General features: G+C 43.3%; 1 long non-coding RNA gene across 1 annotated transcript in view; it reads right to left on the bottom strand.

The window, feature by feature from the left end:
* Positions 1 to 150: 150 nt before the first annotated feature.
* The window catches only part of LOC128091540 (uncharacterized), a 340,253-nt gene continuing 327,612 nt past the window's right edge, over positions 151 to 12,791 (bottom strand). Inside the window, exon 2 of the long non-coding RNA XR_008211449.1 lies at positions 151 to 357. This is a non-coding gene — a long non-coding RNA (uncharacterized LOC128091540). The remainder of the gene's footprint in view (positions 358 to 12,791) is intronic.

The raw sequence follows: 12,791 nt of genomic DNA on the forward strand, positions 1-12,791 counted from the left end.
GAGTTGTAGGTATTTCTTTTACTGGGCAAAAATATGCAAGTGTGGTGACTGCTCACCAGACCTGTGTATGAATGTTTGTCTTATTTATATCTTCGTGACTCTCAGGATTTGAGATGATTCTTCCACAAGTGAAGGTAAGGTGGGATGCTAACAACCAATACTAATATGTTTGGGTTTTTTTTTTCCCAAATAACTCTGCATTCATAGAATCATAGAGTGGCCTGGGTTGAAAAGGACCACAATAATCATCTGGTTTCAACCCCCTGCTGTGTGCAGGGTCACCAACCACCAGACCAGGCTGCCCAGAGCCACATCCAGCCTGGCCTTGAATGCCTCCAGGGATGGGGCATCCACAACCTCCTTGGGCAACCTGTTCCAGTGTGTCACCACCCTCTGTGTGAAAAACTTCCTCCTAGTATCTAACTGCCCCTGTCTCAGTTTAAAACCTTTCCCTTTGTCCTGTCACTCTCCACCCTCATAAACAGCCATTACCCCTCCTGTTTATAAGCTCCCTTCAAGTGCTGGAAGGTCACAATGAGGTCTTCTTGGAGCCTTGTCTTCAAGCTAAACAATCCCAGTCCCCTCATCCTTTCATCATAGGAGAGGTGCTCCAGTCCTCTGATATCTCAGTTATTGCATTCTTTGCAATTGCTTGCAGCCTGGGGCTGCTTTCTGGCTTTGAATTATTAGATACCCTTTGCTACTTTTTTCTTGTTGTGACATCCTTCCTACCATACAATACATGTGACAACTGCCATTTAGTGTATTCATAGAGTGGGGTTTATTTTAGTACCAATTGTAACACCTGCTATTAACATAGCACATATTTCAGTTTCTAAATATATAATAACAACTGCAGTACCCTTTAAAACTGACTTAGGACTGAGATGGGAAGTGGCTGCTGTGAACTTCCTTTCAGTGGTGTGTCTGGGCTGGAGTTATTTAGGGCTGCAGTGGTTGATTTTGTTTGTGAGGAGTTGTGAGGAGGGCCAGCCTTAGAATAACAGATGTCTGGTAATGTTGGGCCTTCCTAGGGGTGAAGAAGGATAATTTGGGTACAGGAACGGGAGGTGGTCTGTATTAGATTTAACTTATAAGAAAATGCTACAATAAGAATCTCCTTTTGATTTGGTTTAATGTATTTCTGCAGTTGTTAAAATAACTGGCAAATAGCACAAGGTTTAAAGTGTATAAAAATGGAAAACTTCATCTCTGAGAAGCATGCTAAGTGATTAAAATTAAGGTAAAAAGGAATTTGTGGAAGAAATGAAGAGTATGGTCTTCTCTGGAATGTGAGTGGTATGGAAATTTGATTTGTACTATAATAAGTAACAACAGGTGATTGATGGCCTAATAGGGAAGGCAGGCACATGTGGATTTTTACCATTTACATGGCTGGAAATAGTTGAAATCTGAGAAGGAGAGACAGCTGCTGCACAGCAGAAGTATCCAAAATAGCAACGCACCAGAATTTTAATAAGAATCTTGAAATGTTGATGGTTAGCTTTTAAAGACTCACAAATAGGTTGTAGTAATGAAGTTGTATTAGAAAACAATACCTTCAGTGAGTTCTAGGATCACCTGGACTGGAGGGAAGTAGAGAGCTGGGCGGAAGAGGAGCAAATACGGATGTTTGTTAGGGAGAACTGGACAGTGAGAACATGGAAGCTAGGTGAGGGGACAGGTCAGAGCGGTGTAATCCATGGCATGAAGGCCATCCAGGTGGGTACCAGTGGTGGTGTGCCCTCGGGTCAGTACTGGGGCACCCAGTCAGGACAGAGTTGCACCCTTAGCAAGTTTTCTGATGACGTACAACTGGGAGGAGTGGCTGACAGACCCCATGGCTCCCATTCACGGCGACCTCAGCACAGTGGAAGAGAAATAGGCTGATGAGAACCGTGTGACGTTCAGCAGACAGAAGCCTAAAGCTGTGCGTCTGGGAAGAAACAACCAGGAGGCTGGTGGTCAACTAGCAGGGAGGGAAATCCTGTACAAGATGGCTACAGCTCCCAGGCACAGAGAGGAATTCCTGTTCTTCTGTATCCTTGAAGGGCAAACAGTAAATAGGCATTCAAAAGAGGTTTTGTATCAGGCGAGGTGACAGACATAGGCAGTATGGTGACATGTTGAATTACTGACGTTTTTTTTATGTTAAAGTTGGTCTTAATTGTTTTAATTTTTCTTGAGCAGAGACAGGCGTGTGAGTGCTCCTGCAATATTCAGGAATCTCATTCTGGGATTGCATTTCGTTTGAGGACTACAGCTGCTACACACAGCAAGCCAGGGTGACCAGCAGATGCCAGCTCTTTGGTTCGTGGCAGTTTTGTTTTCTTTTTAATATAGCAGTATGTTAAAACACTCTGCTTTTAAACCTCCGTGTTAATGCTCCTAGGGATACTTTTGATTTTTGAAAGCTTTTTGAAAGATGAATGCATCTCTGTCCTGCTTAACTATTAGATGCAGAAAACCATGGCCCACAGGGACTGGTCCAGGAACAGAAGTGGTGAGAAGGTAATCAGATGCCTGGTACATGAATTTGGTTTGACTTTGTTTTAGTAGAATTCACGCTGTGGAAAGGATGCTTGAATTCTGCACATCTCTTATGTCAATAAAAGGCAGTTTGTCTTCCACCTAACAGGTTTGATTCTTAGTGTACAAGGCTAACATTTGCCAGCAGCTTGGTATTTGCCTCCACACAGATACTGTATAGTGCACAGTTTATCTTACACTAACTTTCATATCTTTAGGACACAGTATGTGAGATGAGTCATAAGCAAATGGCAGCACCCTTCACTCGGTGGGGATGGGATCTTTTTAGTGTTGCTTTAGTACAAGTGAATCAACTCCTGCCCTTTCTGTAATGTCACTGCAAGAATTACTGCTGGAGTAAATTGTCACACCTTAATCTTGCAAAGGTCAGCGTTTGCATTTTGTACAGCCAAGGAAAACAAGTGTAATATATGAATTCCTGCTAGTGCAACTTCATTGTGCCAAGAAGGTTTAGATCAAGCGTAGAGAAGGATTTTTTCATGGAGAGGGCAGTCAAGCACTGGAATGGGCTGCCCAGGGAAGTGGTGGAGTATTTAGGAGATGAGTGTGCTTGGCACTGAGGGATGTGATTTAGTGATTGGACTTGGTAGGTCAGGTGGATGGTTGGGCTTAGTGATCTTGAAGGTCTTTTTCAAGTGAGATAATTCTATGATTCTGTCATTCTGTTCCATGAATTTGATCTTCTCTTTCTTGAGCTTCATTTGAGCCCATAAGCAAATTATTGCAGCATTATGCTTCTCTGAAACTTTTGGGCTAGGAAGAATATGTGCAATTTCTTTCTCTCCAGTGAGAAGAGAGTTTGTGGGGAAGCACAGAGGGCACAGCTGTTTTGTGTGAAGAAATCGACAGGGGAGACTAAGTTAAGTAAATGGAGAGCCAGCTTTGAATAGCAAATGCTGTTTGGCAATACTGTAGCATTCATGTTAGAGTTTAAAAAAACAAAAAGCGAACGTGCATGCTGTTATAGGTCTGTTTGCTATTTATTGGCCTGTGCTCGGTTATTCTAAAAACAGCGTTTTTTAGCTGTTGTATTGTGTAGATTCATTAAGGACTTCTGCTGCCCTGCATGATGTGCTTAAATGTGCTTCAACAAAGTCTTGAACTCAAAGCTCTTTTTTTTTTTTTTCCACCTCTAGAGAGCAGCCTCGAGCTGCCTTCGTGGAGCAGTCCCAGGGAAACGTTCAGCTCTTACTGAGAGATAAAGGTTTGAATTTAAATGTTTGATCTTTTAGTTATTGCATCTGTAGCCTTATACTACCAAGGAAATACTTAGTATTGTGCGTAATTACTATGCTTTGCTTCCCCATGCTCCTCTGAGATTAACATTCTGCTGCACACATTCACTTACTGGCGAGCTGAAAGTGGACTCACAATTGCTACCTAGAAATTCATATTGTATCTGAAATTAAAAATATAGGATTCCAGAACTGGATTTAGCTACACTGTCTATTATTTGAGTTGATTTCAGGCTTGCCTTTTCTTTCCAGTCTCATCAGGAGGAAATCATAGTTGCTGTGGACGGGACTACACAGGTACTTTATTCCCCCGTAAATCCATTTGGCCATTTCCTGCCTTGTGGCAGTGGTGGGGCCAGAATGAGGAAGCAGAGCTGCCAACAGACCCAGCTGGGTTTTCCACTGTGTGGGTTGCCTGCTCTGACGTGCGGCACTGCACATCCGCCAGCGGTAGCAGAAGGGAGATGGAAACAAACCTGGGTGTTGGAAGCGCTTGTCAAGATCATGGTTGCAATGCAAAGCCAGCCCAGGAGCAGCTGTCCCTCTGTTGCTCTCATCCAGGGGAAAGCAGGGGAAGACAAGGCTCTGGGCAGGAAAGGGTTTTCAACTTAACTTCACCTTAAAACGTGATGGGGAAAACAACTGCAAAAACAAATTCTGATTTAGAGTACACGGCACAGTGAGAACCCATTCTCCACCCGGAGCAGCCAGGGACAATGGCCCTTAGCAGGCTCCTCCTGCTCTCCTATGTCACCTTTCATCATGTCATTGGCTGCTCTTTCCTGAGTCTCAGCTTTTGTCTTTCTGCTACTTTGACTTTCCTGTCTTATTTTTGCTGCCATTCTTCAATATTCCTTCACACTACCAGAGGCTGCAGTTCTGAATGCTTTCATGTTGCTTAGCAATATTCTTCTTTCCTTCTCAGGAGCTTGGTTTTCTTAGAAATATTCCATGTTTGCAGTCCTCACTTGCTTGTCCTGAATTCTGATGTCTCCTAATCTTTATTCCCCATAGCTAAACAACAGCCTAACAGGCCGAGTTCACCCAAGTGAATGTTTGTAGGCATTACTAAGGCTACTTGGACAGCACTGTTTTGGAATTGGTTATATTTCACCAGATCCTCGGTGGCTGTTTAGTCGTTAAGAGGCTTGCTGCCTGCTTGTTGCTGCTTGTTGCTGTTTGCCCCAGACCAAACGCGTGCCATGGGGCTGCCTGTGCTGCTCTAAAGGGCCATCAAACAAAATGCACTCAAATTACACATTATTCAGTCAATCTAGTCATTATGCTCCACTGATGAAGAGTCTTGAAAAAATTGAATTATACATGGATTTCTCAGTCACCAATAGTACAGAAAGCATTTGTAGAGGCAAGAGGGAAACAATGCAGTTTTGACCAGCTGCTAAACCCAAGCTGTTCCCAGAATCCCAGTTGCTCATTGCAAAATCACGTCCAGAAATACTGGTGTTGGTGTAAATGCTTTTACATCTCATTTCAAGGGTAAGGTTAACCCCTAGTAAGTAAGTGCCAGAAAAACAGGTCGTAATTGCTATTAAGAAGACCACCTGTGAGGTAGCAAAGGAATGCCAGCAGCTCCCTATTGCACAGAAAAGCAGAAGTATCTGCCACACTCATTCAGTGGGAAATCAGATGAAAAGACTGTAATGCAGAATTGCTTGTCAGAAGTATATTATGTATGCATAATTATCAGGGGTGACTCCAGTGCTGCATCTTATTATTATGTGTTTAAAGTTATCTGAAGGATGGAGTAGTTTCCCTATAGAAAAAGCAATCAAGAATTCTTCAAATGGGGGATCTAAGTTTTGTGTCTTTAGCATACAGACAATTTAATTTTTACAGAAAGCAACTGCAAACACAGGAAGTGGGGAAGGACAGGGGAGAGTGCGTGCGTACATCTCTATCAGAACAGAATGTGGACACAAGCATCCTGAGCTTACATGCTCACGTGCTTTAGATGAGCCTAATAGAAATATGCAGGGAATAGGAATATGTAATCAGGGAGAAGTCTAACAAAACAGATTGACCTCAGCAAGATGAAGTAGGAGTATTAAAATGCTTCTTGAACATCAAATGGGTGTGATGTAAATTCTTCACCTACATGTCCAAAATGGTTAGTTTGTACAGGCGTGTAAATGACCCACTTGTAGTGAGAATTGAGACAAGTGCCTGACAGTGTCTATCTCTCAACAATCTTTGTCACAGGTGAAGGTGGCAAAGATCTTCAAGTTGATTTAGGTGAAAATCTGGTTATCATTCGGGTATTGACATGAGCTTCCCTGCCTGTGGAGGTGCTGCAGCTTAGAGCATCACACTCCTTTTCTCAAGTCTGTTAGCTAAATAATAGAACAGAATGTTTTTGCTTGGAAGGGAACTTATAGCTCAGCCAGTTCCAACTGCCTGCTGTGAGCCGTGCTGCCACCCACTGGCTCTGGCTGCCCGGGGCCCATCCAGTGTGACTGTGAGCGCCTCTAGGGATGGGGCACCACAGCTTTCTGGGCAGTCTGTGCCAGGGCCTCGCTGCCTTCTCAGTAAAGAATTTTCCCCTGACATTTGACCTAAATCTCTCCTAGTTTAAAAACATATAAAAATTTCTGTTTTAAGCTCCCTTCAAGTGCTGTAAGGCACAGTAACATCTCCCTGGAGCCTTCCCTTCTCCACGCTGAACAAATTCCTTGGGGCACTGGTTGACCTCTGAAGGTGTGAGGTTCTCCAAACCTGTTCATGTAAGTTGTTATTTCTTTTTTTTTTTTTTTCTTTAGAGAAATGAAAGAAGAACCTGGCCCTTCAGAATGGTGTATCTACAACTGCAACCATCTTCATTGCAGCCATCTTCAAGCGCTGCCCAGTTTGCCTGCTAGGGCACCATTTAAGTGTCGAATAGAGGCTCATTGCTGTCATGCCCAACACTATGATTGCTGCTGTGAGGCCGCTATTAGTGCAAATGGCAGTTTCAGGCCCATTACACTGAGTGCATTCGAGAGGGCCCCAAACCTGTGGAAAATGTATAATGAAACTATTTGGGAAAGCTATTAGGTCAACTGACACCAGGATGGTATGTGCAGCTTGTTGTTTTTCTAATGAGTAATACTGTTACTACTGTAAAGTAGCTGTTTCTAATAATTGTCTAATTTTCAAATGGAAGAATATATTGAGATAATTACATAAGTACTGTCTAAAAATAAATTCTAAAACCACTAAAAATGGCTTTAAATTTGTTAAATACTTCAGCTGGCCTTATTGAAATACATTGCTTCAAAAAGTGGGAAATTATTCTTTCGTGGTGAGATGAAAAAAGTGGTTTTAATAACAAAAGTGCTTTAAAAATTTAAATATGCAAGCACTTCAAACCTTACAGCTTCAAATGTGGAAAAGATGAATTGGTCAAACACTGTCCCCATTTCAGTTAAAGACAGTCTTGCCACTTATTTCAATCAGGTACGGGTTACACTCAAAGTGGTAAATCTAACCTATAATTTCCCTGCTGCTTTGCTTTGTTGGGAGATAATATATTTACCTCATTCAGGCCTTGTATCTCTCATTAGCTCTCATTCAGGGACCCCAAAGAGTTTAACAATCACTCAAAATCCACTTATACTTAAAATACCAATGTAGGGATGTCATCCCTCTTGAACTCTTTCCTAGCAAATCAAATCTGTGAGATTCAAGCCTTCAAAAGGAGATTATTGTAGATTTTACAAAAATCTTTATGAGTGGGTCAGTTACTTTACAGCTTTAATAATATTCTTTTTTTTCCCCATGTAATTATTAACACAATATCATATTTTGATTTAAATAAATCTTTGCTTTGATATATTGTTATTTGCAATAAATACTGAAGTATCCAATATTTTTGTGTAACGTGGAGAAGGGGTCTTTATCAGCAGGAACATCTCCTGGGAAGAAATCAAAGAGCACAGGGGGCAGTGTGAAGGCAGTCTAACCATGCAAGATGGAATTCAGCTCCAGACAGCACTGCTCTTGGTGTAACTTACATGTACACTGGAAGTGCAGGCTCTCACTATAGAGAAGAGGCACAGAGCTAATTGCAGTTGTTGAACCATGTTGAGAGACATCTGACTTGCCATAGGGCAACTGAGAAGACAAGCAAGGAAGAAATGGGGCCTACAGGAGGTCCATGCCCTCCTAGATGGTAGGAGGCCAGCCTGCACATCATACAGCACTTGGTGTTTTGTTCACCCACCTGACTTGAACTCTTTCCAAATGACAATCTACGAACTGCTCTCCAAGCTAGTAATGGGATCCCCATTGACTGTAGCAGGGCATACGCAGTCTTAGGAACCTGAATCTCCTGCCAAATTCCAAGTACTGTTTCCATTCTGCTGTATCCAACTCACTGTGATCCTTCCACAGAGCTCTCCACAAGCCTGTTTTGCAGTCTTATGCAGGGAAGCTTTAAGATGAAGCATTCTTTGTTGCTGTTATTCCTGTTGCTTTTTAACTATTCTTGAAGCTATTAAATGTGTGGTATTTATCTCCCTATCCTCACTGTGAATCACGCAGGGAAGATGAAACAAAGGTGATGGTACCACCTGCTGTGTGCGAACTCAGTCCCACGCTGAACACACGCGTTGTATGGGTGATAAATCTGCATTCAATGACAGCAGATTTGGGCTCATTGCTTTGCCTCAATCATCAGGAACGCAAACAGTAAACAACAACCAAGCCCAGCTACTATCAGCCTGCCATCTCTCGGGTCCGGGTGAGTCACGCTGCTCTCTTTGCACAGATGCACAACAAACCCACAGTTCATGGTGAGGGCTCCCAGGTGCAGGGTCAAACTGCTAATAAATAACCCGTGTACCAAAGCAATTCCCATCGGTCGGCTTGCTGGGGAAGCGAGGTGATGCCCCGTGGTGTTGTTCAGATCTGCAGCACAATGTTTTCTAAAAACAACAGCTGAATAATTCCAGAATTTCAGGGAATGTTCTCGGCACAAATGGGTAGCATTTGTCTACGCTGGGTGACATCAGATGAAAAATGATATTTTACTGAAATAAATGATTTTTTTACTGAAATAGCTGTTTAGTCCCTCTCTCATCACTGCACTCAGGGCAACTGATGATTATGGCTGAGAGACTTGAGAGACTTTCTGTAGGCCTCTCTTCTTTACCCGTTTCCTTCTTTACTCCATGCATACCCAGGAACCTGCTGATTCCAATTTGGGGAATTGCAATTTGACTTATCCTGCTCCCTGGCCCAGCAGGTGCAGGGCTTTGGCCAGGTTGTGAGCCCAGAGGCCGAGAAGCAGGCTGGGCCCCATGCAAGTACGGCCATTTGCTAGCACTGCCTCAAGGCCTCTGCAGAAGTGACCAACACTGGGATCACATGCAAACTTCTCCACATCCTGGACACTGGATCCCCTCTCATAGGCATTTTATACTTACACACACTAACATCTACATGCATCTTGCGCAGACCTTTGTGTTTTCTGTTCCTGAAGAGCAGGAAAAACAAAAACATCTCTTTATCAGGGACAGAACTGACTTTGCTGACCTCCTCTCATAGCCATATTGATGTACTTTGAGAGGGACTCTTGATGCTTTTGAAAGAGGACCTTTGCTGCCAGAAATCAGCAGAGCCTGATCTCCTCTCTCCCTGACCTTCAGGGCTGGCGCTGTTAAGATCCTACAACTCATTTACACCTGTCCTTGCGCACTGCACCGCTACCCAAGAAGATCAGAAAGAAGAAGAGCAGAGTGAATTTATTTTAATCTGCAGTCCTTGGTGTCCTCTAGATTGATGAACTCCTATGTGGTGAATTCATCTCCTGAAGCATGGGAGAAGACCACCAGGAGACCTAAAGCGTGCTGTGGAAAATGGATCAAGAAAAGTGACGTTGCCACGGGAGAAATTCTGCCATGTGTATTGGTAACACAGGCAAGTTCTCATTCAATGCCAAGTAGATATGGATAAATTCTTAGGAGAAGGTGACTTTCAAAGCTATCAAGCCTTTATGTAACACTTATTCTCTATTCATTCATGACAAAGTTTCACTTGATGGAAGATGGTGAGTGAGTAAACCTCAAGCCCTGCAGGACTATTGCAAAAAACCAAGTTTCCACAGCTTAACTTCTGCAGCTGGCTCAAAATGGCGCACTGAACGGGAGCTTATCTGCTGGCAGTGCATGTGGTCTTCAGGTGGCAAATAACACCTCAGCAAGCCACAGTCCTAGTGAAATCACCCCAAGGTCATCATCTCAAAAATCAAAGCATGCCTCGGTTTTGTCTGTTCTCTGTCAGTATACATTTTTAGCCATTTGTGATCAGCTGTATTCTAGTAAATTGTCTCTTTCCTGCGTTAACCACAGGTGGGATTTGCCTTTTAAAGTGGAAAAAAAAAAAAAAAAAGTTAATAAAAAAGGCTGAGAGAGAAAACCATAATGCTTAAAAACAATGTAAATGTATTACACAGTGTTCAGAGTCTCAAATTTTTGCTTCTGAAGGAGAACAGCAATGTCATAGTGCTCTAAGAAGAAATTATTCAAAACACCTCTGCTAACTGATAACTGCTGAGATAAAAATCGTGTTGAATCTTCAGCTCATTGTTCAGCTGTGCCACAGCAAAATGCCTGTATATCACTGGTTATAAACTCGGGTAATTTACCTCTCTAGGAGAAAGTTACTTATACTGAAATGGATTTCCAAAGCCTACTCCCTATGTGATGATGAAAGGATAAGGAAAATAAAATGGAATTATTCTTTGCTCAACATGCCAGTGCTGACTGGGCAGGAAGAAAATAGTTTCTGGAAAGAAATCTAGATGGGAATGGGACATAGCTTTCTGGTGTTGAGAAGCTCTTGCAAAGCCTCATCTTTGGTGAGCTGTAGTTCCAACAAAGGCATGAAGTCAGATTTCTTTTACCTGCAAAAAATTCCTAGGGAAAAGTAAATTATTGAGGTTTTCAAAATGATGCATTGCTGTAAGTACATCTGAAGGTCAAAAAGTGGCTTAAGAAAATACATAGAAAGCTTTCTGGCTGTTAAAAACTGACATGGAATTAGGTACTCGTGAGGGAGAGTGATGCATGGAGAATGTCTAATAAAGAATGTGGAGAATCTGGGGAGTGCGAGACGCCTGTGAGATGCCACACTTCAGAGAGTGCAGTCTGGGTCAGAGGGCAGGTGAGAGGAGCCTTTCTCAGAAGGCTCTTCTTTGTGCCTTCAGACAGAGCTGTACCTGAGATCTTTCCGTATCATTTATTAGTAATGGGGGAGCGGTGAAAGCAAATTTTAAACACAGTCCTGGAGTTCTGGTGTCTCCGGAACAGGACAGATGGACAGATGGACCCAGCAGATCTCTCAGGATGGGGCAGCTGAGGAGCTGCTGCTGCCTGGGCGTGACAGTAGCCCCCTCTGACAGCACTGCTCTCCCACTGCTCCATATGGCTCTTATCCAGCTCTTATCACTGCACAAAGATGGAAGAGCTCTGTCAGTAGTTTCCCTCTGTGTTCTGAGAATGCTTGATACATATTTTAGTGGTTTTGTCTTTTTAGTTTTATATGCTGTATTCAATGTGTATATATTTATTCAGGCAGCAATCCAACACTGGAATACTCAATTTCTCCAATTTTAGAAATAAGGTGCAGAGCCAGAATGCCAAATTTCCAGCCATGTTCTAATTCTGATTTCAGTTAATTCAAACCCAAATACTCAAATGTATTTAAACGTCCCTTTGCACACAAAGTATGACAGAGAACCAGGAAACTAATAATTGAGTTAACTTTCCCAAAGAAATAAGAATGCAATTAATTATTTAATATTATTCCAGGCACAAAACAGTTGCAAGACACCACACTGCCACTAGGCAGCAGCTGGCTGCTCCAGCTGAATGCTCCCGCCCAGATCTGACCCACTGCCCCCTTCAATTTGCTTGCCCACAGGTGCACAGAGCAGTAGTAAATGCCAGCAGTGACCAGTGAGACTGTCTAGTCCTTCTCTTAGGTTCCTGGCCCCCGAATCTTCGCTGTTTACAGACTGGCACTTAGAGGCAAACAGAGATCAGGGCTCAGTTGTGTTCCTTCAGCACTTTACGATAGTGCAGATGGACTTGCTCTTGGTAGAGGCAGCAGATCTCAACCAATAAAGACAATCTCCCTCATAGGAAAGGGCTCAGCCATTTAGGGCAAAGGGAAAATGCCGCTGTTACGCTGCTGTGGTTCTGCACCCCCCAAAGTCCCAGACAAATGGACAACGGGAAGGCAGAACCTCCAGCCCTGTACCACCCCCGGTAGAAAAGCACACAGCCCTGTTGTTGTCGACCTGAGGAGGATCGGGAGGAAGAAACAAATAACCTGCTGAGACGGGCACAGATAACGGAGACGTATTTTGAAGCTGATGTAAATGCTTTGGGTGACGCCGGGTGAGTCACTGCAGTGGGTGGCAGCGGTTTCACATAATAGCGGTATCATCTGCCTTCTCCCATTGCGCTGACACACGCCTCAAACACAGGCACTGTGCAGCAACCGGTGACTCACACCCTGTGTACCAAACTGAAATGGCTGAGGCCTCACAATATTTACAGTTGCGTTTCACATCTTCATGTACAAAGTGGTGCGTGGGGAGCACTGCAGGCTGCTGGTTCCAGTCCCGGCTGCTTTGCGGCTCCTGGGACTGCTTGCACCGTAGCAAGGAGAGTGCATGGAGGGGTCTCAGGGTGAGCTGCTGTAGACAGAATGGTGTTTGGGCATGAAAGAGGAAACGAGCAGCGAGTCAGGTTCTTTCATAACCACATTTTCAAAGAATGGCACTAAATGCAGAATAATTACTCTCAGGTAAGTTTGCAGTCCCATTTAGAAGCATCTCAGCAAAAACACTGGAGCTGGAAAGAAGATTCACACAGCAGGGGATGTTTAGCTCAGTTGTGCTAAAGCTTAGAAATACTCCAAGTGCTTATTGAGCGGGGACAATCTCTGCTGTTTTAAATCATTCTGACTATAACATTGCAAAACAAGATTTAAAAATCCAGT

Source organism: Tympanuchus pallidicinctus, unplaced genomic scaffold (genome assembly GCF_026119805.1).
Source record: "Tympanuchus pallidicinctus isolate F22 unplaced genomic scaffold, pur_lepc_1.0 scaffold5, whole genome shotgun sequence".
Taxonomy (NCBI): domain Eukaryota; kingdom Metazoa; phylum Chordata; class Aves; order Galliformes; family Phasianidae; genus Tympanuchus; species Tympanuchus pallidicinctus.